This window comes from Thalia democratica, unplaced genomic scaffold, assembly GCF_965202585.1.
Source record: "Thalia democratica unplaced genomic scaffold, ktThaDemo2.hap1.1 HAP1_SCAFFOLD_778, whole genome shotgun sequence".
Classification (NCBI taxonomy): Eukaryota; Metazoa; Chordata; class Thaliacea; order Salpida; family Salpidae; genus Thalia; species Thalia democratica.
Genome location: NW_028139750.1, coordinates 32,767 through 39,586, shown reverse-complemented (window position 1 = coordinate 39,586; position 6,820 = coordinate 32,767). Strand labels below are relative to the sequence as shown.

The window sequence follows — 6,820 nt, the reverse complement described above, 5'->3', positions numbered from 1 at the left end:
CAATGGATGTGACCTCATCAACTCGTGCGACGTCACATTGAGGTCGTGGTTGGAGTGTGGCGTCATAGTGAGCTCGGTTGAGATGGTGTTCAATGGGAACGACGACTGGTTGTTGTTGAAAGTCTGGTGGTGAATGTACTTTTTGTAGCTTACATACTAATGGAGATATAAATAAAAAAATAAAATTCCTCACTTGTTCATTATTGGCAACACTGTTCGTTCTACTACCGATAGTTTCAATCAACTTGGAATCATAATTCACTCTAAATCGGTTTCACATTAGGCGTTAGTATATTAGGTTGTAGTATATATATATAGAGGGCGTTATTGATGATATTACAAGTGAAACTTGAGGCTTCTTGTTTGATGTGGGGGTGGGGGTAGACCTTGAAGTTGTAACGGGATGGTATTTTAAAGTATCTCTATTTAAACGGTAGGTACAAAACGTTTGTGTTAAAAAGTTAATGTTTAAGTTTTTCAAGAATTATATAACATGTTTCAACTTTAAAACGTTAATAGTTCTGTTAAAATTAGTAAAACATTATTTTTTGTGACTGATTTTACTGTCTTTATATTCCAAGATGCATCACTTAAGTAACTTATCTATGAACTTAAATACATTAAAATATGCAACATCTTAATTAAAACGGTAATGTTTAAGATTATAACTTAACAAACATTGTTTTCCTGCTTAACTTGTAAGTTCCTCCCCGGCTGACCCTTGCCAACCTTCGCCTTCTGCGGCGTCTGCACCTTCTGCATCTTGCTGTGAGGTTCTCCCTCCCTCTTGGGCGTCTTCGGTCTCTCACGCTTGCCATCCTGCGCTTTCTCGCCGGAATATTGGTCTGATATCTATTAGAAAAAGTATATCAGTGGTGCTTGTACAGGACATTCAAGTGGGAATATAACAGGGTGGCCACTGGTTTTTGAGAAACATCTTTCAAGTTTCTAAAAGTAAACGTTCGAGGTTAAAACCTGTGTTAAGTAGGGAGCCGATCACTTCTAACCCGATTAATTAATAAAGATACTCAAAGGCTACTTTAAATGTGTTTTTAGGAGAAATGATAGATTTTTTTCAACCTAATATCTAAAGACACTAATACAGTTTAAAAAAGATTTTCTTTTCAAATTCTAGGTTTTTCCTTAGTTTTTTAAGCTAAATTGTCAAAATCCCGGTTTAGTGGCCACCCTAGTGCTTACTTTACTTGTAGTTATGAAAGTTAAGTAATTGTTTGTATTGGGCACACATTTCAATCTTTTTTTACTTAAATTTTTTCTTTCAAGGACTTGTTTGTAAAGTATAAGCATATTATTTAAACCACGGATCGTAAAAATTAATATTCATTAACATCATGAAAAAAGTAAATGGATAATCAATTCAAATATTGAATTTATGGAATCTTTAAACAAGATAAAACCATAAAAAGCTGATGTTTGTATAACAGTTGATAAAAAGTTTTATATACATGTGTTCTATTAGGGGAAACAATAAACCATAGTAGCAGACGATGTATATTCAAATGAAAATTTCTCAATATTCACTGAATCAAAAATAACAAAAACAGTTTTCAAGAACATACTTAAAACTCGTTCTCAGAGCATATTCGTCTTCAATGGTCAAGTGTTCAAACAAGTCGATGGGCTATCCATGGGATCTCTATTAGCCCCCCTTTTAGCTAATTGGTTTGTTAGTAAGTTAGAAACAGGTCTTTTAAAACAAATCGAGCCTAAAATGTACATTAGATATGCTAATAACACCTTTACTATATTCTCCAATAAAAAAACAGCAAATGAATTCAATCAAAAATTAAATAATCTTCATCAAGATCTTATTTTTACAAAATCAAATTATCTCCAGATTTTCAAAATTTCTTCAAGGTTTTTAAAATTACAAGTTTTGGGTCTATTTTAAGTCAAAAATTAGGTGTGAGGTAAAAAAACTGTATTAAATGGTATAACAACATTGAAGAGATATCTTAAAGCTTCTTTAAATTAGTTTTCAATAAAAAATAATTTGGTAATGATAATAAAATAATTATCTATACTATAGATTTTTTATGTCAAACTTTACTACTTAGTAACATATATAAGTTGTTTAAAATTCCAGGTTTTTTAGTGATTTTGTTCAAAAACTAGGTTTTTAGTGATCTTTGTCCAAAATTCCAGGTTTTTTTCAAAGTTTCTCAAATTCTAAATGTATATATTTATTTTTACACATAACCCACCTTTCAGTGCTTTAACGTATCTGAGCTTGTAAGGATGTTCCAGCTGAAAGTCGAACTGAATGTAGTGCAGAAGAACTTTCTCTAAAGTCATTAGTTCATCCCTCGGGTATTCCCCAAAATGGATCCACTGGCTTTCGGCCAAATTCGCCTTCGCTGCCTTCATCAGGTCCCTTGAAAGTTGGATGTTTTAATACAAGGAAAAAAAAAAAAGATCTTTATTGAACATGATAAAATTTTACACGGAAAATTACACACATACTGGAGCTTTGAGAATACAAAACTGAACAAGGATGTTTACAAGCAACGATACTAAGCCTGAAAGTATAAAGATGTTTTTTAACAAAAATTGAGTTCACAAACTATTAGCATTATTTATAAAAACTTTGTCCAAAAGCGATAACAGTCATCTCTCGCTAATCTACACACATTGTGTCTACAAAAAAGTGCGTTACTAAACGAGAGTGCGTAGATTCGTAAGAGGTGACTATATTGTAAATGATTTTAATTTTTTTTTAATTTAATTCAAACACTTGGTTAACTTTTTTATGGCCAAAGAGGATATTAAATCCTTAAGCCTACAACTAAAAAAAATAAAAATACTAAAGAAAATAGGCGAAAAAAAATTATAGTCTATATGTTTGTGTAAAAAGTTTTTTTTTAATTAACTTACAGTTCAAAAGTAAATGGATTTTTTTTACAACAACTAACTTATAGTTTATAATTTAAGCAGTCATAAAAGAACAGAAACCAGTTTCAGTGAAAAAGAATTTACGCCTACCTATGGCATTAACTAACTTTAGTACACATAATGTTATTAATTTAAACTGTTATGAGGCTTTCAGTGGGCTGTATAAAAAATATTTTATAACAAATAAATCTAAATTATTCAAAATTTAAATATTGTGAGCTAAAAATTGAAGTATTTAGCTCAACATAGTTAAAATATTCAATATTTAACAATTGAAATAACTTTTAACTAAATTATACTGCAAACCAAACTAATTTTTAAACCAACTTGCATTTTTTAGGTGTTTCTTCAACTTTACCAGCAACAAATAGGCAGCACGTGGCAACAACGTACCTGTGAAGTTTAATAGATAATATTTTAGAGTAGTACAATGTGTAGCTTATGACAAGTACATAACTTAATACTAAATTAACAGCATAGTTATCAGTGCTTGTTAAATTAAGCTCCATTACATCAACTTACCTATGATTTGTTTTGAATAAGTGCAGGTTTGCCTAATTATTTTGGAAAACTTTCTCAGGTTTGAAAATTTTCTTCCAGGTTTTTTAACTAAACGCTTTAGGGTTTATTTTTAGTTTAAATTAAGTTTAAGGCTTTAAACTGTGTTAAATAGTATAAGAATATTGAAAAGATATCTTAAAGCTTCTTTAAATATGTAATGTTTTTTGATAAAAAATCTTTGATGAAGACAAAAATTTTTATCTTTATGATATTTTTTTGGTGTCAAATTGTAATTTTACATTAACATGTAAAAGTTCTTTAAAATTTTAATTTTTTATAGTGATTTTACTTCAAAATTTCAGGTTTTTTTCAAAATTTCTCAAATTCCATATTTTTTAGCCTAAATTGTCAAAATTCCAGGTTTTTCCAGAATTCCAGGTTTTTTGGCAACCTTGTAAGTATGTTGTTAAAAATTAACAATTAAAAACAAAATTAACCTATAAAACTCATAGATTATAAGTACATAAAATGTTAAAAAACCAACAAACATATATGTTAAACCTCTTGCTTTATGTAGAATTAAAAAAACTATATAACTAGATATCACTATCTAAATTTAAAGTTAATCATTCGCTAATTAAAATCCTAGCAAAACAAGATTACTGGAATATATAATACCAACAAACTTACAGAAAATTCTTTCTTTATCCAACTAAAACATGTTTTTGTGTGCTAACACACTGCAACGGAGCTATGAAAGTTATAGAAATACTGTTCTACTATTTTTTTAACTTTCATAGCTCTGTTGAAGTGTGTTAACTTGTTAACATATAGAAACATGTGTTAGTCTAATAAAGAAAAATTACTGTTCAAATGTGTTATTGATAAAACTAGATATTACTATTTGTTTTGTCAAGTTATGTGAGTAGCAAAGTTATGCTAAAAGTTATCAAAGTATTAAAAATCAGTTTATAGCATTGTACCTGTGAAATTTCTTGAATGAGTGCTTCATGTAGAAGCTGTGGAAGTAGACTGAAGCTGTTGCTATAGTCTAGTAGTTCAAGTCCAACTAAAAACATGATAACATTTAAGATTATTAGTATGTAAAAACACTCAATAGGCTTCTTAAAATAAAGATTACACTCAAGTAGTTTTTAAAAACTGAACAAGTATTTATTGAAGTTTTTTTTTAAACTATTTTAACCTACTATGTTTGTATGTTCCATATGAAAACAAGTAAAAATTAAAACTAGTATTCTATATAAGTTATTTAAAGAGCTGTCCAAAATTAAAACCAAGGATTCAAACCGCAGTTGTTTCAATTCTTAGTTAAAAATTATTGATAAGAAAAAGTACAACTGTTTAATTTTCTATGAACTCAAAGTTTTACTATTATTATATTCATTTTATAATTAAGTTACAAAAATAAGAACAAAATCCTACTAACAGATTTTCCAACTTTTTGTACGAACTTGGGTCCCTCACTCCCTAAATCTCAACTCACATTCAGAAGGAATTTTATCTTCAAAACTTTTCTTCAGATCAGCCTTCTCATAAAACCATATAGGCTTGCTTAGTTCGTAGAAGAACTCAAAAGGATTGTTTGGTGATGACATTTTGTTGGTTTTAATATATTTTCTGTTAGAAGTTTAACAATATTGTTAATCTTTAATTTTATTTGTGTTGGATATCTTGATAACAATTTTCTGTTTACATAACTTTAAACTAATTTGTTTGTTTGTGCTTTAAAAAAATTGTATAGATAGTTGTGTGGTTTGAATATCTCAAGGATTTCAAAGCTTAATTTAACTACTTATAGGCACAAAAATTTCATAAAAATAAAAAATTGTAGACATTTAGAGCTCACAAGTAGTTTTAAGTCACTTAAGAAGTGATAAACATGCTGATTTAAAAAATATAAATTATAACCTAGGGATGTAGGTTACTTAAACATTAAACATATATGGTTGTAGTGTGTCTTAAACACACACTACTTACCATAGTGAAGGGCATAGAGGGGTTAACACATTTTTAACAATTTGATCTTTTTTATAATTTTTTTACTAAGCTACAAGATGCTTTTTACAGATTTAAAAAATTCAAAATAACTTTTAAGATATAGCTGGTCATAATCAGAGGCAACAATATGTTCCTTATAAGAGGCGCAAACTAAAACGGCAAAACTGCCTTCAAAATTGACCAGATATATCTTGAAAATTATTATGATTTTTTTAATTTGTAAAAAGCATATTGTAGCTTAGTAAAAACTATATAAAATAAGATTAAATTGTGAAAAAAGTATTTTACCCCCTAGGCCCTTAATAAATAACATTTACCTTATTAATACTGATATTAAGAGCATAGGGGAGGTAAACACCCTTTTTTGGTTTTTGATTTTATTTTATATACTTTTTACGGGAGCCGATCATTTCTAACCTGCTATCATTTCTAACTCTTTCACTTCTAACACAATCATTTCTAACCCGATCACTTCTAACGGATCACTTCTAACCCAATCACTTCTAACCTGATCATTTCTAACTCAATCATTTCTAACCCGATTATTTCTAACCCAATCACTTCTAACCTGATCATTTCTAACCCGATCATATCCAACCCAATCATTTCAAACAAGATCATTTCTAAACTGATTATTTCTAACCCAATTTAACTCAATAATTTCTAACCCAATCATTTCTAACCCGATCACTTCTAACCCGACCACTTCTAAGCTGATCATTTCTAACCCATTCTACTTGTGTATTTTATTTCTTAATTTTAATCTAGATTTCTTCAAAAACTAACTAGTCTTAATAAAATTATTCAAGTATTTTTTTCTTAGTTTCTTTAAAACATTATGATTTCAATGTGTTACGTAAAAATCATTGTTAGTATAAAATTTAACTTAAGTATTAACTAAACATAAGTTTAATTTATTTTTATCACCTTATTTTTTGATGTTTCATCCTACACAAAATTTCAATTTTTTTTTCATTTTATTATATATTTTTGTTCTTTTAATCTATTTTAGGAGAAGTTTTTCGTTAATAATATAAAATTAACTAATTTGTTTACTTTACGATATTTTGAACTACTCTGTGTAGGATTTTAAAGTAAGCAGTTATTACTTTAAGTTGGATCTTATAATAATTCACATGACTATAATAATTTTAATGTAAGCAAATTTTAAAAAGTAAACCTTTACAAATGTATTATTCAGATACAAAAACCGTTATATTACGGTCTAAAAACTACACTGTAAGTCTGTTGCAAATGTTGTAATATTGCTGACTAATGTATTAGCGCTTTATAGTAGGTTATTTTTAAGTTTCATTTTAGAAACTTTTACAAATTGTTATACAACTTGCATAGGCCTATTAACATAATGCAATTTAAACAAACACTA

The 6,820-nt window shown here is 28.3% G+C and overlaps 1 long non-coding RNA gene across 1 annotated transcript; it reads right to left on the bottom strand.

Moving 5' to 3' along the window:
* Nucleotides 1-286: 286 nt before the first annotated feature.
* LOC145847070 (uncharacterized) lies at nt 287-2,314 on the bottom strand. Its single transcript, XR_014371054.1, has 3 exons — nt 2,226-2,314; nt 679-852; nt 287-386 (listed from the first exon to the last, which is right to left on the bottom strand). It is a non-coding gene; the product is annotated as an uncharacterized LOC145847070 (long non-coding RNA).
* Nucleotides 2,315-6,820: the final 4,506 nt, after the last annotated feature.